Consider the following 27913-nt stretch of genomic DNA (forward strand, 5'->3'; position numbering starts at 1 on the left):
GTTTGCCATGCGTCCAGAGCAAACCGCAGAAGAGTCGCTGCTGAAAGAACTGACAATCCAAAGTGACAACTTGCACTTGCCTGCAGGAACTCAATCATGTTAGGGTGTTTTTAACATGGAGGCTAATGTGTGGTGCCATTGGACTGTATGTAATAAGCAGAGATTAGAGGATGCAGGAATGTCCTTGAGGCAGCAACTGAATTGGCCTCTTTGCAGAATGCCATGCGGGGTAAAATGTCGGCAGCTGAAGTAACAGGCCTCCTCTGTATCAACACTCTGCCAAATAAGTGAGGCTGGCAATGGATGACTTAGATCCAGATGTTCATTGAGATGCAGATGTGCATCTGGATGGACATTCATATGCAATCTGTGATCCCACAGGGACACAAATGTATTTATTTTAAGAATGTCTACATTGCCCAATGTGGTTCACAAATCTACCTGCCTACCTACTCGGTGTCAGGCTTTGGGGAATCAGCTCCTCCCCCGTGGTCATAAATGAGCAGATCAAATGAAAGGAATTCTTACCAGTTAGTTTCTTTAATAAACACAGTGAAGGACAAAATAAAGTCTCCACCCAGAATGGTAGCACTCCCAATTAAGCTTACACCCACTCCGTCCCTTTTAATCTGCTCACTCCTACATTTTGTACCCTCTGTGCTTTCCGTTCTGAAACTTTCTGAGCTCCTCGTGACCTTGGGGAGATCGGAGGAATGCTCTCCAGTGACTGTGAATCTGTTAACCCTCTCTCTTCCAGTGTCACTTCTCCTAGCTGTTCCCCATCCAGTATTTCCCAGCTTCTGCTTCTGAACTATGGCCCTCTGCAAACCACTGCTCCAAATCTATACTGTCCTCCTGCTCCTGGGAAGATTCAGGACCAGGAGCAGGACCAGGGGGAGGGGGGTGGCTCCCACCATTCCTCCTCAGTGCAGTCCTCCTCAGCACAGTCCCTGACACTTGGACTTTGCACAGTAATTCATATGCAAAGGATATAGAATGGGCAGCATGCAGTAATTCAAGTATGCAAAGGGATTTTCCCAGTGATGCTATCTGTTGCAGTCCCTCGTAGCCACTGAAAATACACTCAGAAGGGTCAGAGGAACCCCTGGAGAAGGAAACAATGCCATACAGAGAGACACAATAAATAGGAAATCAGCCATTCCCCTGATAGATGAGCATAGGACTCAGGATGGGAAATAGCATGCTAATTATCCTTTCCCATCCCTAGCCACCAGACCCAGCTCTGAATGAAAGCATCTTACACAATGCCTCGAAACTCACCCAGAATACACCCAGAGGAGAGTATTTCGGATTGAAGAATGAAACTCAAATGTAGCACAATGTAAAGGTTGTATCTAACTGTGTCCCTCTGCTAGCAGAAGGCTCTTTGATCCAGGAGAAGTTTGCATGAGTGGAAGAGCAGGTAGGTGATTCTCAGTCATTCCCCACACCCTCCCTCTCAAATCTCAAATTAAGAGCTGGAAAGCATTTCTTTTAACCAGCCAATGCACTCATCTCCTGTACTCTGCCAGTACAAAGTAACACAAATATCCTGCAGTTACATGAGAGTATATATTTAAAGAAGATAAATAAATGAGTAAGATAAGTTAATTTGGAGATGCAGAAGATATTAAAAATTAATTTAAGGAACTGCAGAAAGGGGGGAAGGAAGTCAAGTTTTAAAATGTCAAAATGACTGTAAAATCAATGAAATGTATATATCTGAAAAGAATAAATAGAATTAGGGGAAAAAACAAAAAACAAATGTTTGATATATTCCACATCAGTACTTTGCTGTAGCAGTCGACACTGAAAGGAACCTGAAGAACCATAATGGAGTCAACAGATAGTATTGAACAGTCCCCAACATTTAGCAGCCAACATTTGACAGTATCTGATAACTGACAGACAGCAGCAGTCAGTATTCAACCATATCTCCTATGTAGTGTTCAACTATTTGACACTACTTGATAGCTGACACACACAGTAGCTACTAGAATTTGACAGTATCTGATGCGTATCTTGAGAGGTTTCTCATATGTTTCTTTTATTGTGTCTTTAAGAAACACAAAGATGATATTGTATACCCTGCCCTCATTGGACCTTTCTTCCAAGTAAGTGCCCTTAAGGTCATGTGCATGTTGTCATCAGTTTTGAAAGCCCAGGGCATGACCAAAACAATAAATATCTTATACGCAAGTTGTGTGTGCTCTGCACTATAACAATTCAAAAGGTGAATTATTCGATGCATGCATGTTGTGTAAATCAAGGAAATGCTTTGCTCTCAGTTTGTGCAACTTATTTTGTTATTTTTACTATTTTGCTGATAGGCATGTGGAAAGGGAACATGGACTTATACAAGGCGGTGAAGCCCTGCCTTCAGGCCACAGGAAATTTTATTATCAATTGAACTGAGATTTGAGATTCAGCAAGTGCTGTCCCTACACTTTCATGGATATCTTCACAGATCTTCAAAAATCTGAATATTTAAAAAGCAATAAACAAGCACAAGCACCTGGGATTCTTAGGGAATGGGATTTTGTGGCAAGTAGCACGCTTGGAGAATGGTGTGCCAGACATGCAGCCCTGAGTATATTGCTCATGCAGCTACTGGATTTGCATGAGCAAAACTAAGCCTGTGCCAATATGTTTCACTTTTAGACCATTTATGAGGGAGAAGAGGCAAAAAGAAAATACCATTGCTATTGGGGAGGAAATTTCAGGGGGTGCACAGATTTCACATTTACCTTAAGTCTCCATAACATTATGATGTAACTAAGTTTTGTGTGTCTGCATTCTTGTCTGAATTTTAAAAACAATTCTTGTGCTGTATTCTGCAGCCTTCCTGGCTGCCAGCATTTCCCGCAAGCATTTGAGAAGGCCACAAAGTGTAGACAGCCCAAGAGACTGCCTGTGGAGGGGCCTAAGAGCAACACATTTTTTTAAAAAAATAAAAAAGGTAAAAGGAATTCCTTTCAATTTGGTTTTAACCTTTGTCACCAGATAGAAGGCACTCCACAGACAGCCTCCAGGGTTGTCTGCACTTTGAGGTCCTCTCTTCTCAGGGGCTTTCAGGAAGCTATGAGGTCTAGAAGGCAGCCATATTTTAAGCAGGGACACATGCAAACGCAATCGATGGCTACCTCATAATGCCTCGAAGCCTTAAGGTAATCCAGCTTTAAAAACAAAGTTCCCTCCCCCTCTTTCACTGAATAAGGAAGATAACTGCATCTTTTGCAGGGGGAGAGGGAAGACACTAAGCAGAAAGATGCACTATAAGTGAGAGTTCTGCCTGAAACCAAATATGAAGCACCACTTTTTAAGAATGCATTAACTTTTCATTTTAAAGACAGGTTTTGGAACTGTGTCAAGCAAGAGTTTTCACGAACTGACCATGCTACAAAGAGGTGATAGTGGCGCAGACAAGGATACCTTGTTGGAGTTACATATTCTTGAATCTGATTTGGGTACTCAGACCCAGAAACCTTCCCCCTAAATAAATTCACACTTGACTCAAATTTTTGGTTTGCTTTTGGCAGAATTTAGGCCACAACTTTATTGATTACAGAAAGTGACTGGTTGCATAGGCTCTGGTTCCAGCATAGGTCAGCCAAGGGTGAACACCTGGATAAGCAGAAAGCCGGGAACAGGCTATCTCCGCCACCCAAATGTCCCCCTAGACTCAGGCATGGGGGTTGACCAAACCATTGAGTCCCTGGGTTCCTTTAACGGAATTCCCTTCACATAGGGATGGTGAGAGCGGTCTCCCATCCCTATCACCTGAGCAAGAGCCTATCCGCAACCTTACAAGTTGTGACGATTTGCTACGCGGCAGGTGAACCCAAATGGCAACAGCCAATCAGCCAAGTAGGGAAAATTCCTGCTGTGCCCCTGTCCCAATGACAGACAACACACGACGGCATAGCAAAGTCAAACACAAAGCCCTAACAGTAGGGAGAGGTGGGTGGGTGTACCGAATGCACGTGCTGAAACAGGAAGCTGTGGGTATAAATAGGTCCCTCAGACCATTTGGACTGTGCTATGAGGGACCTACCAATCAGGTGTTGTGGCTGACCACTTGTACCCACCCACAACACAGGGTGTCAGTTTTCCAGGTCTTACTACAATACGTGCCCTCTTTAAGGGAGGACCTGATTTATATTGTGGCATGTACAACCTGCTTAAAAGGCAAGGTGTGCTTTTACAGGAGAGATACCATTTAGTTCAGGTGACGAGGGGAATCAGAACCATGCTTCAGACCACATATTATAGTATGCTCCCCAGAATCAGCTGAATCAACTCAGAGCTAAACAATGTTACATTTAGCAGATAAGAAATGACCCACCCTCCACAATCCTGTCCTTATCCATTTCCCATTGTCTGGCCCGAGCCATTTATAGGCAGGAAATGTGAGTCAACTGAATTATGAGGCTCTGTCTCTCATTCCCTTGTGGATTGAGATTGCCAAATCGAATGCAATGGTTTCTGGGGTCCTGTCTTTCTTTTATTTGTTTGTTTCTTGGAAAGAAACCCTACAAGAAGATCACTATTTAAGAGGGAAAGTGCATTAGGAAAGCCATTGAAAATAGTCATAGTATTTTATGGCTTCCTGGTGTTTCTCAGAAATGTTTTGTGCTTCTGGATGAGAAGATTAGGAAGAAAAAATGCTGTGCCTTGCCTACTCATTGGGACATTTTTGTCATCAGCTTGGGACCAGGATACCTAAAATACTGCCTCAAACATTCAACCAAACCCTGCACTGCAGCATAAGGCCTCTTGCAGATACTATCTCACCAAGTGGTCTGTTCCATGCAAAATTTGACCTTTCATGTGGCGGCATACATATGTATGCTGCCTTTCCGTAGTTCAATCCATGCTGAAGGCGGCTTACAACATGAAAAAGTATACAATTACAGCCTAACAAAAGTAGTCATATGCAATAAGTAAAACATCGAAAAATACACAACCAAACAAACAATTTCCACATAAATCATAATAGGATCTAAACTAAATATACAAAAAAGTATATGTTTAATGTTTAATGCTGTATCATGTTTTTAATATTCAGTTGGGAGCCACCCAGAGTGGCTGGGGAAACCCAGCCAGATGGGCGGGTATAAATAAATTATTATTATTATTATTATTATTATTATTATTATTATTATTATTACAATAACAGCAACAGCCTCCCCAACAACCCTGCCCCCTGTAAGCAATACCCCAACACAAGAGTCTGTTCAGCAGCCTCAGCTTCTGTAGCTGGAGTCAGTCAGGACCCCACACTCCCAGGCCATGTGGGAAAAGGCCTGCAAGGCAGAGAACATGTCTTCTAGAATTCACAGTCAAGATTGTGACACCTGCCTTTGGAACTTGCTGCATATCAGTCAGTTGCTGCCTCTGTTGTCTTTGCAACACCCATTGGTGACCTTACTTTTTCAACAAGCCTTTTAACTGCAGGCTTCTTTATCCCAGTCTACATGTATCGGAATCACTTTGTTTTAGAAATTAAATCGCTTTATATACCGTATTAGCCCGAATATAAGCCATACCTGAATATAAGCCGCACCTTTTAAATTCGGGGGGGGGGGATGAGAAAAAAAAGACAATACCTGAATATAAGCCCTTGAAATTCTGCAGGCACTCACACCCGTTCCATTTTATCGTATGTCTGTTGCAGCAGCGATATTGTAAAAGCCAATTTTTGTAAGGTCGCGAATTTAAGCCACACTTTAACTTTTCATGGTCAGAATTTGGGGGGGGGAGTGAGGCTTATATTCAGGCCAATACAGTATGTTTTTGTTGTTATATCATCTTGCAATTCTTGAGGGGAAGTTATTCATAATTTGCAATAAATTAATAAAGGACAAGCTTCGTGTCAGCTTGCCATGCCAATTCTTATCTTCCCCTATGTACAGTTCTTGAGAGCCTACTTTTAGTCCACATGTGGTCCCAGGGAGGCCCACTCAACAATGTATGGCAATGTGCCCTGAAGCATCTCCCAGAATCCACATTTCTGTGATGGATGCACAGGAACTCCTTGGCCAACAAGTCAATATGAGAGGTGTTCCCTGAAAGCCAAGGTTTGACAGCCACTGCCCCATGCCAAATCCAAAGGATTGGTGAATGGAAATGCCACATGTATCAAGGTTTATATCTTAAAAACATGTGCTTTCCTCATCAGTCAGGAGATTTCATAGAATCATAGTATCATAAATTGTAGAGTTAGAAGGGATCCCGCTGCAATGCAGGTATCTCAGCTACAGCATCCATGACGGATGGCCATCCAACCTCTGCTTAATATCCTCCAAGAAAGGAGAGTCCACAACCTCCTGAGGGAGTCTGTTCCACTGCCAAACAGCTCTTATTGTCAAAAAAGTTCTTCTTGACGTCCATTCAGAATCTCCTTTCTTGTAGGTCAAAGCCATTGGTTTGAGCCCTACCCTCCAGAACAGGAGAAAACAAGCTTGTTCCCTCCTCCCTGTGACAGCCTTTGATATATCTGAAGATGGCTATCATATCTCTTCTCAGTCTCCTCCTTTCCAGGCTAAAGATATCCAGTTCCTTCAACTGTTCCTCATGAGGTTTGGTTTAGAATTTTAATTTAGAATTTTAGTCCTTGGTTTCCAGCAGAGCAGTGGGGAGTTAGGAAACAAAATCAAAAGGCACCTGCCCCTTGATTTGTGTAACACACCATAGTGACCAAGAAAGAAAGAAGCAATGAGAATAGACAGCAACCAAGGCCACCAAATCAACATGCAAGGCAGGGAACTGCCTCACATTTACAAGATATATAGGCAGTCTTCCAAAGTGACTTCTCTGTGTAATAAAAACTAATGGCAGTCACAAACTATTGAACAGGGTAACTGATAAGAATTACCTTTGACTTTATTTGTATTGTTACTGGCCAAGGCGTTTCTATAAAGCCATGTGCCTGCCATAAGATAGACAATGAGTCAAGTCCATTTCCAATTAAACTACTGATGGGTGTGCCTCAGAGCCTGCAAATATACAATGCAAATAAATTGCCCAAGACACTGTTCTTTGTCCAGCTAAGCACATGACAAACATGGTTGGTGACCTCTCAGGCCATTAGTGATTCACTTGCAGTCCTCCTATGGAAGGATATGTGCAGTGAAGACTCTCAGCTAATAGTGAGCTTTAGTTCTCATAGCTAGTATAGGCAATCATGGGTAAGGGTACGGGCCAGTCAGATGGGAGACTGCTTGGGAACTAGGGATCATCGAGGGATTTGTCCCTAGCAAATTCTCATACAAAACTGGTGTTATCCACACCTCCTAGATGTGGATGGATCAGAATGCAGTTACCTTTCAGATAACATTTGGTGGTTCCCTCATTGGAAGAAGTGAACCAGGCATAGGGCCTTCTCCGTAGCTTTGCCCAACCTGTGGAATGTCCTCCCATCAGATGTCAAGGAGATGAGTAATTATATAACCTTTAGGAGACATCCGAAGGCAGTCCTGTATAGGGAAGGTTTTTAAGGTTTAATGTTTTACTTTTTTATATATAAACTGGAAGCTGCCCAGAGTGGCTGGGGCAACCCAATCAGATGAGCAGGGTATTAACAACAACAACAACAACAACAACACAACAACATTGTTATCATCATCATCATCATCATCTTAGCCCAAGCTACAGATCTAGTGACATTTGTGAGTCTTCACATGCAGTTACAAAGGGAAGTTTTCCATGCAACTATTGTGTTAATACACTTAACCTTACTTATGGTGATACGCTTGAGGCTCCTGATCAAAACATAGAAAACACTTTATCTTCTTGAAAAATGTAACTTAGCAGAATTCTCTGAGGACCAAACAGCTCAATCCTTTTCTGGGAAAACCTCCATAAGTAAGGTACACAAATATTACCTAGGCAACCACATCTCTACACACCTGTGTGTGAGGTCACAAAAGGCTAATGAAACAAGCATATGAAACTGTCTCACCCTGAGTCAAAATACTGGTCCATCTGATTCAATGTTGCCTACTTTGGAAGCAGCTCTCAAAGGTTTCAGGCACAGATCTACCCTAGTCCTGCAATCAGATCTTCTTTAACTGGAAATATTAAGGATTGGACATGGGATCTTCTGTGTGCACATGTATAAATCTCAGGTTGGCTGAAGCCCTTACTTGCAAGCTGAGAGTCAAGGGCCAGGCATCTCAGAATACTTCTTCCCCTAACACTTGATGATGTTGGAACACCACCCATTCAAAGTTTTTGTATCCCCAAGGTGAGTGTCCTTTTTTGTGCTCAATTTATTCCTCCCTGTCCCGCCTCTTCTATGAGATTTCCTCGCAGCAGCCGCAGCAATTCTGACACTGGAACAGCTTCACTGCAAAGAAGTGGGTTCTGATACAGAGAAGGTGAGTCCCATTTATCTTCAGAGCAACAAATTCCTGCAGCCTCAAAGCCTCATTCTTCATGAAGGGACTTCCAAGGGAAGCAAAAATAGTTTCAGTAAGTGACATTTCTCAAGGGAGCTCTGCAGATCCTTATCTATTACAGACAGGAAGGAAATTGTGTGCATTATGGATGAGAGATACGCAGCCTTCAGAATACCCATGCACAATGTATTCATGGTGAATTAGCATATATTCTAATATGTTCTATCCCTCTGTTATGTTTTTAAACCACCCTTCATCCCAAGGAGATCCCAGGTCAGCACATTGTAAGGAATACACACAATTGTGTGTATTCCTTACAATTGTCTGTTTGTGTGTGTGTGTGTGTGTGTGTGTGAGTGAGTGAGTGTGTGTGTGTGCGCACACACAACTAAAAATCAAGAGAAAGCAGAACATTCTCAGCTCACTTTCTGAAGGAGCAGTAACATCATTCCCTGATGATAAATGCCTGGTAACACGAGGACGGTCTTTTGAACAGCAGAGGGTTCTACAAGCAGGGTGCCACAGAAAATAAGGTCCTATCCCAGGTCACTGAATTGCAAACCACAGCCATAGGCAGAAGCATGAGTAGGGTCTCCTCCTCAGATCATAAGGCTGAGGGTGGAAGATAATGGAAAATGTTTGCTTATATAAAAAAGGGCAAATCGGGGGAGGGTTGGCTGGGCAAGTGCAGAGTGTCAATAATGGGTGGTAGTTATCTAAAACCTCAGAATCCAGGTAGGTCCCCTTAAAGAGAATATGTACCCTCTCCACCACTTTTAGATTATGGGAGTTTATAGCTTCCTCCAATGAGGCAGTCTTGACTGTCTGCACTCCCCTGGCCAGCCCTTCCTGGCTTGCTCTTTTATGCCAAGACAGGCAAGTGTCAAGAGAACCAATGACTGTCATAGCAATGTTAGTATAATTCTGACTGTCTGTGAGCTCATATGTGGGTGGGGGTGTGTTCAGGAACAGAACAGATCCTGTTACATTCCTTATGACATCATCAGAGATTGAAATTGGGCTCAGAATCAGACTTGGAATAAACCAAGATATTGCCCAAGTTTGTTTGTTTTAAAATCTTTTTTCCAAGCCTGACTGGGCGGGTTCTTTCTTCCAATAGTAATTCTGCACTCCTAATAGCAAGCTATATTTTAAGGAAGCTGTCTGTCACTGCTGATCATTTCACATTGGAACTCCCAGGAATGCAGCTCAGAACGCTTGCTGCATTTGGGTCACAGATGGTAACAAACGGTGGAATTCAACATAAAGCTAATACAACCATTCCATCAGCGTAACCATTTCTTCTTGCCAGGTGGAACAATCTACCCTCCCCCTGTTAGCTGTTCTGGGGGTTCTGCCTGCCCCAGCTGGCTTTAGGGGACAAAAGGGGGCTGTGAGAAGAAGGTGGAAACCCCATTGCACAAGTGGGAATCATTGAGCTGGCTTCCGCTAGCAGCGGCGTAGCGTGGGTTATCAGCACCTGGGGCAAGGCAAGTAATTTGCGCCCCCTAACCCGGGGCAAGGCAATTAATTTGCGCCCCCTAACCCGGGGCAAGGCAAGTACAGTAATTTACTCTCCCAAGCAGCAGCAGCGAGGCTTCTCTTTCCGCCGCGCTCTCTTGGAGCTGCCTCTTTTCTTTCCTTTTTTCCCCCTTTCTCCAAGGCTTTTCGCTTTCTCTCCTTAATTGATTCCTCCTCCACACCGCAGCGTTTCCTGGCTGCTTCCCCCCCCCTTCCCCTCTCTCTCCTCCTCGCTCTGCTTGCCTTGCCCTGCCCTGCCTGAGGGCGCCCTGAGGAGACTCCGCTCTCCTTTTTGACCAGGCGAGGTAGAAAAGTCTCTTCCCGCCCCCTCGCCAGACTCCCTGCTCGGCTCGGCTCACTACCCAGGCGGCCAGTGGAGAGAGAGCCGCAATTACCATAAAGCTCCTCTCCCTCAGCTTCGCCAAGCTGTCAAAGCCCCGGCAGCAGTGGCAACGGCAGCAGCAGGCGCAGCCAGACCCCCGCCAGCCAGCCCGCCCGCCCGCCCGCCCGGCTTCCTCTCCTTTTTTTGCCCGCGGCAGAAGGCTTCGCTCTCCCCCTTCCGCGACCTCCTCGCCAAGCCGAGCGAGCGCGGGCTCCCTAACCCGTGGATTTTAGTAGGGGCAGAGAGCTGCTAGTGTGAGCGCGCCCCCCGCCCATGTTGCGCCCGCTGCGGCCGGCCCCCCTGGCACCCCCCACGCTACGCCACTGTCCGCTAGTGCAATTATTTAGTGGAATCCGGCCTTTCAAGCAGCCTGGATTTTTGTAGAAGTGGTGAGGAATGCCCTCTGGCCATTATGCAACATTCCATCCCTATGCTGCTTTGTCCTCGGATAAGAGGCAGTCACAGCTGCAGGCAACACCAGAATGGGCCTTCTCTGCGGTGGTTCTCCATTTGGTGAATGCTCACCTTCACTACACATCTTTAGGCGTCAGGCAAAGACCTTCCTCCATAACCAGGCCTTTAGCCTTTAACTATATTTGGCCTTTTTCATGTATTTCTCTTTCCTCTTGGTTTTAATGTATCTGTGTGGTTTATTGTCTATCTGGTTTGTAAGTCACTTTGGGTTGCCCTGGGCAAAATCAAGCAACTAAAAAATTTAACAAATAATAATAATGTACATGCAAATGGCCCAGATAACATATGACATCACACACACTGTGAGTTCCTGCACAGTCCATATGCCCTGAAGTTTTCTCCTCTTAAAGTTCAAATGGGTTAAATTTCACTTTGAAAATTCTAAAATGCAATCCAATCTATAGCTCCAGGGATTTTACAATGCAATGTCGCGTTCATGAGTTGTCTTTGAAGATCTGAAATACATAGTTAAAAATATTCCCTCCTTATCCATCAATTTTCCATGGAAAGAAAGACAGGCTCGGGCAAAGCAAGTCAAGACTTTCTCAATGACAGATTCCATGTTTTATTAAAGGACAGTTCAACATGCCTCCATTAGCTAATATTACTTTGCAGATTCTTCGACTTGGCTTATCTTTATTAAACATACTTTTCCTTTGTTGTTCTGAGTCTTCTCATAGCTTCATCTCCAGAGTAAAGGAAGGAAGCTTTCACTTTTTTTTTTTTTTAAGAAGAGGTAAAAGCAGCTCTTAACTTGTACAACTGACTGAAGAAGTATTCATTGTTTTGGTTTTTTAAAAAACATTTTTACCAAAGTTTGGTAAAAAGTTTGACTTTTTTAAAAAAAACTTGTGAAAATATTTTTACATTTACTTGCATAGCCATTTTTTCTGTCTCTCACTTAGTGTCATGGGGGTCAAAAGAACTTAATTAAACAGTCAAAGTTGATTAGCTGTGCATTACAGTGATGCCATCCCATTCACTACTTGATCCCTGTGTGGTTGGCATCCCCCCTCCCAGTCTGACTAATTCTGGAAATAAATCAAAAGAGTAAGAACCCAGGTTGTGCAGGCGGATGACAACACTGTAGCAACTGAAGGAAACTGAGGCACTGAAGAGGTTTGGAAAATGTGAATGTTCTTACAATCAAAGGAGTCTTGAGGAATTCTTCCCCCTTTAAATATCTATTTGTGATCTGAGAACAAGCTGTGTCAGGGAAATCCCCTGCAAATGGACGCAGAAGCAGAAATTGATGCAGTTCTTGTGTTCATCTATGATCAGGAACGTGACTCAATTGAGCAATTGGGCTCACAACAGTGCTGTATAAAAGCTGGAAAACAGTGCACAGTTGATGAGGTTGTTTTTAAAAATTGTTTGGGCACCTCCTTTATATTGCAAGGTTGAGCAGAGGAACATGGGCACTCAGTCCACCAAGCAGGATTGAACACGTGCACACTCCCACCTATCAGAGTTAAATCCTGCTTTCTGAATGGTGGAGCTCAATTTGGGAGCTCCCTGCAGGATTTTCACACACCCAGTCAAACCAAGGAGGATTGGACTCACCCCACATCGGCTGATCAGCTGGGGTTAAATCCTGCTTCCTGCGGGGTTGAGCGGTGCCAGCAACAATAATTAAGACAGAAAGCAGACAGAAATTCTTTTGTAGGAGACTGATCCACCCCCCCAATTCATCCATAATTCATGCATGCTGTTCTAGAGCAGCAGACATATGATCAGTAATTTTGTGATGGTGAGGGGTAAAACAATTTTTCTTTCAGTAATCATGTTCCCACCAAATCAAGTAGATTTCCCTAACTGTAACACCACGGTTAAGATTCATCTTAAATGCAGCACAAATGCTTTCCATATTGCATTGTACCAGCTAGTTATATGTCAATAATGTGTGTGTGTGTGTGTGTGTGTTAACATCCATTTACAATATTGCGTGTAGAGTTGTCACTGATTTACAGATTGCCTAAAATAAATTTTAATGCAAATGTAGAACTGTGGGATATTTTGCATGTTTTACTGAAAATATTAAGGGGGGGGGGAGGTTTCCAGTGCAGGTTATGTAATTTTGTGATTCATTAATTCAGCTTTTCCGGTGGAGGAATATGCTCAAAGCTTCATTATACATCAAAGGAACACACTGATAAAAGAAATTTATAATATGCAATGTGCTAGATATAGAGTAACAGCAATGCTAGTACATTTTGGAATGGGTGGACTACCTCTCTAAAGCTATGGGTTGGAAATTTACAGAATTTTAATTTCTGGGTATGGAATTGAAAAAAAGATGAAATTAACTTATAAACTCACTAATATATTTTGTCCCACCTTTTGCAAAGTGGCAAATTAAATAGCTGAGCGTACTGAGCATACTTTTATGTGTAATCTCAATCCTACATGGATCATAGAATGTTATTCAAGAGCTGTTATGTAATGACTAAAGATGTTTACACTGTGAAGTAAAAGTGGATTAATGGACATTTCTTCACCCAAGAGAACCCTAGAAACTAGTTCTTTGAGAGTGGTTAGGAATTTATAATGGACAATTCTCATCAACCTCATCAAGTTAAAACAATAATTTCAAGGATTGCTTTGGAAGATGCCATGCTCGTATATAAAATTTGGGAAGTTTAATTTCATTATTGAGGGGTTCCTTTTCTTACATATTTCCTCCACTTATGTGCAAAGGGGGGAGCCAATTTTTGATCTGGCTGGGTAGGCAGGTGCCCTCTTCCTCCCTCACCTCTCCATGTGTATCCCTCCCAAAGTTGAGTGCTCCATGGAAGAGGAGGACCATCCCAGATATAAGGAATGTACCATTATTGTCAGTCGGGGCAAAAAAAGATTTTTCGATTTACAAACACCCTGGGTACAAGCACCTCAGGTTACAGACTTCGCTAACTCGGAAGTAGTGAGTCAACGCCCTCTCATCAGATGTCAAGGAAATAAGTAACTATCCTACTTTTAAAAGACATCTGAAGGCAGCCCTGTTTAGGAAATGTTTTTAATGTTTAATGCAGTACAGTGGTACCTCGGGTTACAAACACCCTGGGTACAAGCACCTCAGGTTACAGACTTCGCTAACTCGGAAGTAGTACCTCGGGTTAAGAACTTTGCCCCAGGATGAGAACAGAAATTGTGCAGCTGCGCAGTGCAGCAGCAGCGGGAGGCCCCATTGGCTAAAGTTAAGAACAGTTTCGGGTTAAGAATGGACCTCCAGAACAAATTAAGATCGTAACCAGATGTACCACTGTATTTGTTTTTAATATTTGTTTGGGAGCCACCCAGAGTGGCTGGGGAAACCCAGCAAGATGGACAGGGTATAAATAACAAATTATTATTACATTATTATATATATAACTCAAAAATGATTTTAAAATCTACATTGGCTACCTATTTGCTTCTGGGCTACATATAAGCTGCTAATTTCTGAACTTGTTGGCATCTGTCTGTCTCGAGATACAATGGAGTACACCTCTGGGTGGGGTGATGTTAAACCACTGGAGAATCACAGCGCCTGCTGTGGCTGCTTCCTGTAATGTTTTTCCTGCTTTAGCAGTTCCAAAGTGACTTCCCAGGGGTGTAAGCCTGAGCAGTGTGTCTGGAGGTCCTGGGCTGCCCAGATGACAAGGACTTACTGATGTGGTCCAAAGGAAAGTGGAGCAAAACATTTGGCACCAGCTTGACTGCAGAGCTTGCTGGAAAGAGGTGTACAAGACACCATTCAACCGGACTCCACTCCAGATTTGTGTGGCGTTTACTTCTTAGCCCTTTCGTCTCCTAAAGACTCCCTTCAAAGCAGCAGGTAAATTACTTGGAACCCAGCTATTGGGGGCAGTGGATGGTGGACACACTCCTCCCTTTGTCAGCCTGTCCAAGTTGTCAGGTCTAGAGAGCTAGTGTCTGGGTCTCAAATTTCAGCAGCACCCTGTGTGATGCTAAAATTTGGCATCTCTGCCTCTCACACTCCATTCTAAATCCTGAGAGCCAGTGTGGTGTAGTGGTTAAGAGCGATAGACTCGTAATCTGGGGAACCAGGTTCGCATCTCCGCTCCTCTACATACAGCTGCTGGGTGACCTTGGGCCAGTCATACTTCTTTGAAGTCTCTCAGCCCCACTCACCTCACAGAGTGTTTGTTGTGGGGAGGAAGGGAAAGGAGGATGTTAGCCGCTTTGAGACTCCTTTGGTAGTGATAAAGCGGGATATCAAATCCAAACTCCTCCTCCTCCTCCTCCTCCTCCTCCTCCTCCTCCTCCTCCTCCTCCTCTTCTTCTTCTTCTTCTTCTTCTTCTTCTTCTTCTTCTTCTTCTTCTTTTATTTATGATGTTCCCTTCTGGCACCCCCAAGGCTCCGCACCTAGTGCCACCAAAGCAGTCCTGCTCCCTTAAATGCACCTCTATTTGGCAACTGTAGAAAATGTTCACCCAAAGGCAAGTTATCGTTTCTGCCTGGAATAAACAACAGTTTATGATTATAGACAATAATCAGTGCAGGTTATCAAATGGCTCCTTCCTGCCCTCACCCCCGCCTCGGGAGGGGGGGGGTCACTTGAAGCAAAATCCTACATATGTCTATCCAAAAGAAAACTCCATTTAGTAGCATACTCTGCTGAAAATCAAGAAATGAAAGCGGGTATTGGAATATGCCTCTGCCAACATCATATGAAGCCCTAAAGTTTTCATCCTCACGTAGCCGCATGTTTTATCATCCTTCTTTGCATTTACACATTGTAGGCACCAAATGAAACTAATAAAATGTGCCTTTGATCCTTCAAAGGAGTAATTAAGCTGAAACACAGAGAAAAAATATTGCATTATGAGGAAATGAATGTAGGCTTTTCAAGAAGTCGGGAACATCATTACATTGAAAGGTGCCAAGATGTTAATTTCTGTACTCAGTGCGGAGTTCTGAGACCTGCCAGTCTCTTTGTTTTTTATCAAATTTTACTTCATTTCAGATTAGCAGAAAAAGATTTTAGATCAGATTACCGCATTTGAAGTAATTTGCTTAATTACCAAGCTGAGGTTTGAATAATGGTGATTGAATTAAAACTGCTTGGGTGGGATGGGGGCAGAAAAGAGCTTGTGGATGTCATTTTAAAATAATAATAATAATTGTGTAGCAGAAAAAAACTATTATTGGCTGGCAGCTAGTCAAAATATATAAGCCACTCATAATTATGACTGTGAGTATACGTGTGTATGTAAAATGAGCAGCCTTTAGGGGAGGGGGCAAAAATCTGTTCTACTGCTTTGGTGACCCCAATCTCTGGAACAGGTTTTGTCTCCTCTGTGCCCCCAATCACAGCCCAAAGTTTAGTGGAAGCCAAGGATTTATCAAGTGAGCAACTTCATCTAACAGCCCAATTTGTGCTTCCTAGTGGGTGTTTGTGCCTGGCAACGCAAGGCAAAACAGCAGAAAGGATTCTGAGGCGATAAATGTTAATTATCTCTCTTTTTGTTGCTGTTATTAGCCTTAGCTATTGTCTCTTCGCTGCCTGTTCTCATGCCTCAACTCTTAACATTTATAGGTTCCCATTTCTCGAATATACCGGTAACCTCTGTAGATACTGAGGCAAAGTGATGTAGCCCCATGCATGCTTCTGCAGGCATGAGATCAGTGACCCAGCAGAGACTCACATTCTCCTGCTAGTGTGTCATGATCGTCTGCCAGGCATTCGTTCATTGTATCTAAGGAGCAACAGCATGTGTCGACCTAGTCTCCTCCACCCCCAGTCTTCCAGCATTGAGTGGGAAGGTCTGAACAGGGACTTGCATTTTGCAAGATGTATTTAGTCACCCCCATGCTCAAGAATGCAGGTGGCGCTGTGGTCTAAACCACAGAGCCTAGGGCTTGCTGATTGGAAGGTTGGAAATTTGAATCCTTGCAATGGGGTGAGCTCCCGTTGTTCGATCCCAGCTCTGGCCCATCTAGCAGTTCAAAAGCACATCAAAGTGCAAGTAGATAAATAGGTACTGCTCCAGCGGGAAGGTAAATGGCATTTCCATGTGCTGCTCTGGTTCGCCAGAAATGGTTTAGTCATGCTGGCCACATGACCCGGAAGCCGTCTGCAGAGAAACGCTGGCTCCCTCAGCCTATAGAGCAAGATGAGCGTGCAACCCTAGAGTCGTCCGTGACTGAACCTAATGGTCAGGGGTACCTTTACCTTTACCTTTACCTTTATGATCAGGAAGCCTGATTGTGCAGGATGCCCACTCAGTGAAGGAAGGTCAGGGTAGAGCACTGCCCTGCAGCCCATTCACAGGCACAGTTAGCAAATTCCTGAACAGGGCCTTAGAACATCATTGTTATTTATTTTAGGAATTGCTTCTCATAAAGGATCCCAAAACAATTTATAACAGCGTTGCATGCCACCCAAATCTCTGAGCAGTGTGAGATTCTAGGGGTTCCAGGCTTCAGTTTCTTTAGAGTGATGGACAGCAAAGACTGTGGTGTCTTTAGGATATATGGTTTATTTACACAGATATACAACCTGAGCCCATGATGGAGGGGCTCACAGCATTAACACTCTAAGAGGGTCTTGCATCTCCCATAAGCAGCTGCCTTGGATTCAAGCAGAAGTCAAACATCTCTCTCTCTCTCTCTCTGGTTTCTGCCAGATTTTAGCCCTCACACCGCAACTCTGCCATTTGTCTTAACCACCAGACAGTTGAAGGAGAGCGGTCCATCCATTTGTTCTCTGGCGCAGAGCCACTTCCTTTGTTACCTTAACCCATGATTAGACCATTAACAAGAAACTTCCCTGGCTATTCCAGCACTCGAATCCTTGTTGGATCCAGGAATTAGAAGGAACTCAGGCATACAGCTTACCCCCCCCCACTCAAAACACTATAATAAAAATTCCATAGATAGATAGAGAGGTGTAATGATATTTTGCTACAGGATGCAGGGCTGAACAACTCTTGAGTGAGTCAGGATTCCAACTAAGCGCTGCTCCTCTCACTCCAAAACCCAGATATATCGAGTTTTCTCTCTCCATCTGATGTCATCCTGACATGATCAAAGTTCTACTGCTGCTAGCTTCCCGAGAGTGCAAAGGCATCACCTGGTTTGCAATCACCTCCCCTGCTGCATTTGTATCTCTGTGATCCACAGGGGGACTTAGGAGTCGCCCATATCATATATTTCTAGGAGGCATAACTCAACTATAGGATTTGTGTACTCAATGTTGTACAAGCGGTGCTCTCATGTGCTTCGTTCTAATATTCCCTATGGGTTTTCCATTCCTGAACTTTAGATATCTGATTGTTTGCCCTCTATAAAGTTGCTAGTTTGTTTCGTTTTAGTTTTTTACATAGTCATTGCATAGTATAAACAGCAAATTTGATATTACGTGGAGTAACGTCTCACAGAATATATTCCTTCCCAGCAGCAGGGTTTAAAAATTGCAATATTTACATGAGATATTTGATTTCTTCAGTCTCTGTGTCATGAAAATGACTGGAAGCTACTGATGCCTCTGGTTGTAGAGTCTCTTAGGTCAAGACACAATTGCCAAAGAAATATGGTAATGAATTATTTATTGATTAGAACAATAACTGCCTAGCCGGTGTTAACAGATCTCGCCCATCAACACCACTGCTCTAAAAACAAAATGGGGGTAGCAGTTAATGGAATATAGAATCCCCTTTTAGGCATTCTAAATTCCTCAAACATTGCAGGAGATTATGGGAGAGTGAGGATAGATCCATCTTGGCATACTGCTGTCTGTGTCACCTTCCACATGCTTCTAAGGAAATTTCAGCAGTGTGAACCCTGCTCTCCTCATGTAGGTTCAACCCTTGATTTAGAACCCTGGAAAAACAGGGGGACCAAACCCAGAAGAAGCCTAGTTCTGTGAGTGGCATGGAAGGTGATGGGCAGCATAGATGGTATACTCATCCTTGTTCTTTCTCATCACATGAGGGGCTTGGAAGACCTGAATTGTCGCTGGCATCTGTCTGTCCTGAGAAACAATGGAGTGTGCCTCTGGGGGTCAAGTCAAACCACTGTGTTAGCAGCATCTCTCTAGGGTCAGGCAGGGGTGCCAACTTGGATACAACATGGGGGGGGGAGGTAAGCCCTGCCCCACATAATTGATCACAAGACGGTGCACACACACCATTTGAATGGCAATGCCCATCAACTTTTGGAAGGTCCTTGGGGAGCCAAAGGGACCACAGCCCCTAGGAGTTGGCAATTCTGGGCATTATGTTCAAAGGTGCTGGTCTGCCCAGATGACAAGACCTCACTGATGTGGTCCTAAGGAAGGCAGAGCAAGCGATACATTCTGCCGCAGCTTGACTGCAGGAGTTACCAGATAGAGGTGCCATCCAATCGTCTTAGGGACTCCACTCTGGATATGTGTAGGATTTACTCCCTGGCTTTTTCTTCTCCCAGAGTAAAGCTTCACACACCTGAATAGGCTAACAGTACCTCTAAAGTTGATCTCTGCATGTGGTAGGTGATAGACAACCATACAGCAATAACGCAGTGGCTAACCGTGCACATGTCTCAGATATAAGTCTCATTGTCATCAATGGGACTTCTCCCCAGCTAAGTGTGTATAGGATTGCTGTCTAACACATGGAGCTGTGACCCATTAATAATCTCACTGATGCGATGAACACCCTAGGCCACGGATGGGGAACATGTTGGACTGACACTCCCAGAATCCTTGACCATTGGCCATTCTAGCAGTCCAAGAACCCATGGAGGGTCACAGGTTCCCCATCCCTGCTGTTGTCCATTTCAGGCAAGCCATTATTATTCATTCCCCATATGCAATGCAGAGTTAATAATACAAACCTAGTTTACAGGACTATATAAGGATAGTGAAAATATAAGGCATGCGAAGCAAACGTTAAGGTGTTGTATTATTATTATTATTATTATTATTATTATTATTATTACTATTACTAATGATGATGGTGGTGATGATACAAATGGGTTGTGAGATATTTCTGCAAGATTAAAAGGATCTCTCTCACAAGTACTTGGAAAGATTTTCACCATGTTAGTGAACAAATAATGATCAGTGATGGCTTTGAAGTTCAATAGCATCTGGCTCATCACATGAATTTGCCTCACCTTCAGTATGTGGATGTATTCAAAGGTGAGCTCTGTTGGCCTGTAAAATGGTTTTCTGCTCACAATTTAAACTGAGGATATGTTTTTTCCGGTGTGTGCCCGTTTTGTGCCAGTGTGTTCTGCATTAGGCAGTCTAGACACTCAACAAGGCAGCTGCTTGTGTTGGTGGTTGGTCGGCCCATTGCATTGCAGAAATTGATTTGAACTCCTTAAAATGGGCTTGTAATTTACAGAGCACTATTGTGGCTCTTCACATATGCCCCAAGGGCAGGCCATACATCATGTAAATATGACCTTTGAAAAAGCAAACCAAGCTCACATGTGCTGTCTGGGTTTTCTAGAGGTACTTCCAAAGTTCTCCTCATCCAAAATTAGCCCAGGATTTTGGGAGGTCTAAACTAACTGGTTGTATCTCAGAAGTGGTATCAATGTCTTAGGAATTCTTAATTGCTCCTTTCCCACCCACCCCAAGAAACATTGAAAACAGATGGGGTTATTTTTTTGAGTAAATACATAGGGTGGAATTCAACACTGCACTATTATGCATGTTCTGAATGTTCAAGCTTTCCAGCTTTCCAGAGAGAACAATCCTCCTCTATTTCCCCTGAATACTATTTTGGGTGGTGTGTGTGTGTGTGTGTGTGTGTGTGTGTTCCTGACCCCCTCCAAGCCAATCGCAGGGGATGTGGGGGATTCATGAGGGGGAAGCCCCATTGCACAAGCAAAATTCCTTGTGCAAGGCTTCCACTGATGAGGCTCTCTAGGTGAATTCCACCCATATGATCCTACTGTTCAGCATTTTGCTTTCAGTATACAAAACACGGAATCACTGAGTTGTAGAGTTGGAAGGAAGCCCTCGCAATGATATGTGTACATGGCTTCAAATATCAGTGGTGGGAGCATGGCGGATAAGGAGTAAAAGCATCATAGTCTCAATTTATGTAGGACAAAGCCTCATTGAACTCCGTGAGACTTACTTTTGAGTGCAGGATTGCACTGTGTAAATTCCTCCTCCTCTGCTCACAACGTGATTTAAGACAAATACAGACCCACTGCCCTTTCACAAACTTGTTCAACCTTCCCCACTGCCATTTCTGTATTAAGGCACCCAGAGCATTACATTACTTAAGAGGGTTAATGACTAAAAAGTCTTTTTAGCTGCCAAATTATCAGATCATTTTCTGTGAAAATGAATGAGAATCATTTGAGGGGTTTCCACAGCAACATTTATTACTATGAAAAGAGAAGTTGAAGCCATTTGTAGAGCAAATGATGACAAACTTACTGCGCAATTTCCAAAGCAGAGAAAGCGGCAAGGGGTATAGTATAGTCCAGGATGGCTCTGCAGTGATTTGGTCTCCAGATGCAGGGCCACCACTGCAGTGTTGCCCAGTTCCACTTCTTGGCCCTCATTCTCTGAACCTGGTTGTTGACAGCTTGGGGGCTTGGATGCAGATGGAGGAATGTGTTCTCTTCTAAATGGAGGTGTAGCATTGAGGTTCCATAAGAAGATCTCTGCCAAAGGCACATCTAGCCCAACGTCCTGCTTTACAGTGGCCAACCAGATGCCTATGGGAAGCCTGCAAGTACACAATAGCCCTCTCCCACTTGTGATACTCAGTAATTGATAATTGCTTGGATGGTCATCTGTCAGGTATGAGTTGGCTGAGATTCTTGCACTTCAGGCATTTGATCTAGATGACCCTTGGGGTCCCTTCCAACTCTACAATTGCACTGTCTCTGACAGTGGAGGTAAAGGATCCACACTAAGGAGGTCCTGTGAAACATCTTTGGGGACCCCAAAAGAAGATATTTGTTCATATGGTAATGGTGATGATGATGAGGTTGTCTCTGGGGATGGGGCCAATTGTATCAACTGGCAAGGGCAGCAACACTGACACTAATATATAAATGAATGGCTTCTTTAAGAGCTGGTGAAGCTCCATAGCTAAAATATGACTTATGAACTGAGGAACACCCAAGTTCAAAACTCACAGTAGACATGAGCTCAGAAGCAACTCTATTGTAGGAGTAACCAACCTTTTGAGGCCTGTGGGTGCATTTGTAAACAAGAGAAGCTATCATGGAAACCACAACCAAGCACATACTGTAACCTATCTTGTTTCCTACAAGAGAATGCTAGTTTTAAGCCTAGTTGCAGTGGAAAATAGATAGGGGGTGGACCCTGTGCACATCAGGGAAGCCCTCTGGGGGCACATATACACTGGCAGGTGCCAAGTTGGCAACCTCTGCCCAGGAGCAGCCTTGCTAATATGCTGCCCTGTGCAAGGCCATTTGACGCCCTTCCCCCAGCCTTCATGGCACTGGCTTAAGCCAGGCTTTAGGAAGTGTGGGATGTAACATAAGCAGTCAAGTACAACACTTTCTGTTTACCCAGAGTGGGCATGCAGGGGGGTGTTACTCCAGCCAGGAGGACTTCCTGTCACACCTGGTCTGGAGCTTCCTCCCCCTGTGTGTGACCAGTAGGTGGACATGACCCTAGGAGACCCCATAAAAGGGGCTGGTCACGCAGCCATCTCCCTCTTTTGACTCTTCTTCTTCTTGATGCCATGCTCTTGTGATACTGATGTATTTTGCTGTCTGCTAGCTGTCAGCCACCAGGATATTGGCTCATTCCCATATGGGATGAATTCAAACCCTTTTCTGTAACTCTAAGCTAAAGCCTGCCTTCAGGGATCCAACTGTGAACTGAACGTGAGTAAACCTCTTATTACTTTTAAAAGAAGACTGTTGTGTCTTTATTCTTTTGAGGAGGGATAAAAAGCGACTTACCAAGAACCAAACCCAATCTGAACAAAGCCAGATTGGATCACTTAAGTAAAGAGATTCAAATGAATCTACTAACTAGCTTCCTGCTATATATTGGGGAATGCACTCTGCTGCTGACTCACAAGCGTGAGTTAGAAAGGATACTATTAAATCAATATATCCTCCCCTACTATCCTTAACGTTCCCACAGGAAGGAGGTGCAAAACTCTGGCAAGGTCCTAGAGCCCTCACACCTCCTTCCCAAAGCCTGGTAAACACTTGGCCAGTTCTGAGGAAGAGACAGGTGGACTTTAGGACCCTGTCATGAGCTCTCACACCTCCTTCCCGAACCTCGGCAAGCACTTACAGTGGTACCTTGGTTTACGAACTTAATCCGTTCTGGAAGTCAGTTCTTAAACCAAAGCATTCTTAAACCAAGGCGTGCTTTCCCATAGCTGCGGGGGACTCAATTTACAAATGGAACACACTCAACAGGAAGCAAAACATGTTCTTATTCCAAGGCAAAGTTCACAAACCAAAACACCTACTTCCGGGTTTGCAGTGTTCTTAAACTAATCTGTTCTTAAACCAAGGTACCACTGTACTGGGCTTTGAGAAGGAACCCTCCTCAGCTGCACACACAGTGTGACTGCACCTCATGCCCTGAATCTGCCTCTGCTCTGCACTCAGTTTCCATCTGGGATACAGTGACGAAAATAAAACTGACTAACCCGGCAGAGCTACTGGTGCATGAAGTTTCAAATGCTGGTATATAAATGCCAACACAACAACTTTGTTATTTCATGCCAGTGACTTCTGCCACCCCTGCTTATTCCACAGCAACAGCCTTTTCCTCCTTGGTCAAATATTATGTTCAGGGCTGAACTCTGAAAATAATGCTGGACTCTCTTGTGAATGAATGTTTTCTCCAGCTGCACAATCCTCTCGAAAATACGAGAGCAGAGTGCTGGGCTAAGTACACTTTGCTTCCCGTTCTAATGCTCCCTTGGGGGCTTAAAACAAAATTGTATAAACACCATCCCAGAGTGGGAAGCGAGTGCTCTCTGCAGCCATTCTTTTTGATATACAGGAAACCAGTAGGAGAGCACAATATAAAAATTGACCTTTACGCTTCCTAATGATATGTAGGAAATCAAATGTGTCCTTTTCTAAAGGAAACCTTCTACCTCAAATGATAAGTTATGGGAGATAACAGAAAGTTGACAGGCATGAATTGAATTGCTAATTCAGGATATCATTGCATTCACGTTTTCAAAACAGGAGAAACAACCATTTATTATGATGTCATTATTCTCCCCAGAGTAAGATTTGAAACTAGTATTTAAAGCTTCCTGCTTAACACCTGTTTTTTTTTTTTTTTTAAATGCTCATTTTTGTATAAACCAGTTCCTCTCTATTGTAAGTCTTTATTCAAAATAATTGCTTGCAAAGAAATTATTACAATTATTACAAGCTGTTTTAGTGTTCAGAAAATGTGTTGAAATTGTTGACAAGCATATTCTATTCCTTTTTGCAACTTATTTAAGAATGATCATTGGCCAGTAGGCATAGTCTAATTGTCAAAGTCCTATTTATCTAGAGGAAAGTGCAACACAGTGTCACAGGAAACCCCCCTCCCCAATCATTCAGTTTGTACAAACTCGACACACACAAACACTCAACACGACATACGCTACACTTCTGTAATAAATTCATAGAAAATCAACCATACATCATATCTGCACCGTTCCACTTTTATTTTACTCCATGAAGGAAGGACTACAAAAAGGGGAAGGTTTGATACAGGGCAGCCATAATCTCTTGAGCATACCAGCACATACACAGCAGCCCTGCCCAGTTGCTATGCCAACCCTGATGGTCCTAGACAGAAGACCATCAAGGTCACAAAGGACTTGCATATGGGAGTGGATTCAACATGGACTGGAACAAAGGACAATGATCAGATCTTCCCTCTGGGGGCAGGAAACTGCCAACTCCGCTTTGTCCTCTGGAAATGACTCAGGGGAGGGGGAAAGGAGGAACCAACCAGGTGACAAGATACTCAGGTTACCTCCACAACTCCTCCCTCAACCCCTTTTTTTTGTGATGTGTCAATGATGTAGTCATGATGTAGTTGTGATGTAGTTCTAGGGGTGTAGTTTGGGGGATTAGTAACTAATAAAAGTTGGGGTCTTCTTTTGTTCTGGACTTCCATTTTGCTTCATCTTGTTGCGGGTGTGAGTCCCGTCGCGACAGTCTTCAATAAAGACCAAGCCTACTGGCTGCTGTTTTGCTCTGGTATTCCTGGCTGGTGTCCTTGTTTTTTTTGTCCAAGGGAGCCCTCGGATTTCTCCGTTAACACAGGAGATACTTAGATTTGGTGTAGGAAGTGTGTGCGTGGCCATAAAGAAGAGAAAGTACAATAATTTGAGACACTGACATATAAGAAAAGTTCTGTTGGATCAGGCCAAAGGCCCATCAGGTTCAGTGCCCTAGCCAAATGACCATAATTAGGACATGAGATCAACAACCGGGGTGTGCGGGTATATTAAGCCCACAAGTGTTCACCTGAATAGGGCTTATAGAAGATCGAGCTAGGATAGCTCAGCTGGTAGAGCATGAGACTCTTAATCTTAGTGTCATGGTTTCGAGCCCCATGTTGGGTGAAAGATTCCTGCATTGCAGGGGGTTGGACTAGATGACCTTTGTGGCCTCTTCCAACTCTACAATTCTGTGATTCTACAAAGAATCACATGTGCAAATGTGCTTGGCAAGAGTAAAAACATTCAGAGAAATGTCAAGATTTCCAAATGTGCAATCTCTCCTCCCTCAGATATTTGCTTTTCTAAAAAAAAAAATCATGGATTTATTCCAGATTCACAGCTCCTCATTGTTAGAATAACTAAATCAAGAGCAGGAGCATATCTGGTGAAGGGAATGAGGAGTTTGTCACTTGTGTGGTAATCCCCAATGCAAATAGCAGCTTCATAGCAGTAGCTTCTCTTCAACTAGGCCTTTGGCTGATTAATATTCCACAGCCTTTTGCACGTGTCTATGGGAAGGGGTTTTGCTGGTTTGTTTTTAATTATTTGCTTGTATATCCCTGTATTTTATCCTGAGAACTGTCCTGAGATCTTATGATGAAGGGCGATATAGAAATTGAATAAATAAAATTAAATTTTAAAAAATTGAACAGTGGGGTTGGGATTCTAAGCTCTGTGTTTAATGTCATGTGCAATTTGACCCGCAAGACTAAATATTGTGAGGAGAGTTTTTGAATTAGAAATCATTTCCTCATCTCAATTGTCTTTAGTTGAATTGTCTGGAGAGGCAGTGAGGCTTTATGTACTATCCCAAAAGTGAAGATGTTTAAAAATGGGGTTGGGGTGGTATGGTTTATTTTCTACTCTTGCATCTATATTGTTGCTCTTACCATCACTATTGCATGGACCCATTGAGTGAATGGGGAATAAAACAAAAGGAAGGGCTTGTCGACACCTCTGTTCAGCCTGCTGCTTTCCTCCAGGAAAACTTGTGGTTTCCCACTGAATTGGGTCGAATGGCAACCAGCTGTTCTACAAATCAGGTCCTCCCTTAAAGAGGGCATGTATTGTGGTGAGACCTGGACACTGACATCCTGTGTTGTGGGTGGGTACAATTGGTCACCCACAACACCTGATTGGTAGGTCCCTCATAGCTGGGTGCAATCTGGCCAATGGGATGCAGTCGAAACGGTTTGAGGGACCTATTTATACCCATGCACGTGACCCAGAGCTTCCTCTTTCGGCGTGTGCATTCGGAACACCTGCCCACCTCTCCCTACTTTTAGGGCTTCGCGCTTGACCTTGCTATGCCGTCACGTGTCATCTGTCGTTGGGACAGGGGCACGGCAGGAGTTTTCCCCCCTTCGCTGATTGGCTGTTGCCATTTGGGTTTCACCTGCCACGTAGCAAATCATCACAACTTGTAAGGTTGCGGATAGGCTCTGGTTCAGGTGATAGGGATGGGAGAACGCTCTCGTCATCCCTATGTGAAGGGTATTCCGTTAAAGGAATCCAGGGACTCGATGGTTTGGTCAACCCCTGAGAGGAGGTTGCGCCTGTGCCTGAGTCCAGGGGGACATTTGGGTGGCAGAGATAGCCTGTTCCTGGCTTTCCGCTTATCCAGGTGTTCACCCTTGGCTGACCTATGCTGGAACCCTGGGTCAGCATGGCAGGGAGCTAATCAAACCAGAGCCTATGCAACCATTCACTTTCTGTAATCAATAAAGTTGTGGCCTAAATTCTGCCAAAAACCAAAACTAAAATTTGAGTCAAGTGTGTATTTATTTAGGAGGGAGGTTTTGGGGTCTGAACACACAAATTGCCATTTGTTCGAATTCAGTGGTAAAGAATTTTCCAGGGGAAAGTTTCAGGGCAAATGCAAAACTGCTCAGACCCACGCTTCCTAGGCATGGAACAAGCAGAAGGGTGGACCAGTATGAATTCAGTCGCATCCAAACCAAACAGGCACAAGCCAAGCTGTTCCTCTTGCACCCAGACATTCGGAGCACTCTGTTTATTCAGCAGAGACACTTCAGCTCTGACCCCTGTCATTCTAAACCCAAGAGCAGAAGGGAGACTCAGGCAACAGGCTCCCGACTTGAAGCAACCAATTAAGCTCATCTTTAAAATGAAAGCAAAGCCAAATCAACAAACAAACAGGGAAAACAAAAGCCCTTGACAATTTAGTAAACAGCCTCAAGTGACGGAAACATTTAAAGGTCAATGATAATGCAGAGTGGTTAGCTAATCTCTTTCCCACAGCCACAAAAGTGTGCTTTTGTGTGGAGGGGAGGTGGAAGGGATCCAATCCAGGTTATAGGGTGTGTGTGTGTTTTAAAAAAATCCAATGTATGTTACTCAGACTGTGGCTTTTGCGGCAGATAGATAGCCAGATGGGCATGTTTGCTTTACTTCTTTCAATGATCCAATGGCGTTTGATGCACTTGAGAAAGTCAAAGAGGATTCCCATACACACACACTTGGGACCAGATTAAACATTATGCTAAGCACACTATGAACTTCATCTAAATTGGACTGAAAGCCCCTTTGTTTGGAAAAGAGGGACACTGCCATATAGGGTTTCATTTTATTTGTTTTCTGGGAGCTGGGGGAGGCTGATTTTGAAAGCACTGATTCAGCACATCCACAACTGCTTTCCCCTAAAGATCACACAAGGATCTGCTTAAGTTATCAGGCAGAATCTATATGAAAATACACTGTG

General features: G+C 43.7%; 1 long non-coding RNA gene across 1 annotated transcript in view; it reads right to left on the reverse strand.

The window, feature by feature from the left end:
• LOC310708036 overlaps positions 1-7862 on the reverse strand; it is a 30357-nt gene extending 22495 nt beyond the window's left edge. The window contains exon 1 of the long non-coding RNA XR_014526809.1: positions 7736-7862. This is a non-coding gene — a long non-coding RNA (uncharacterized lncRNA). The remainder of the gene's footprint in view (positions 1-7735) is intronic.
• Between the last annotated feature and the right edge of the window lie 20051 nt (positions 7863-27913).

This window comes from Podarcis liolepis (genome assembly GCF_965112155.1).
Source record: "Podarcis liolepis genome assembly, chromosome: 5".
NCBI classification, from domain to species: Eukaryota; Metazoa; Chordata; class Lepidosauria; order Squamata; family Lacertidae; genus Podarcis; species Podarcis liolepis.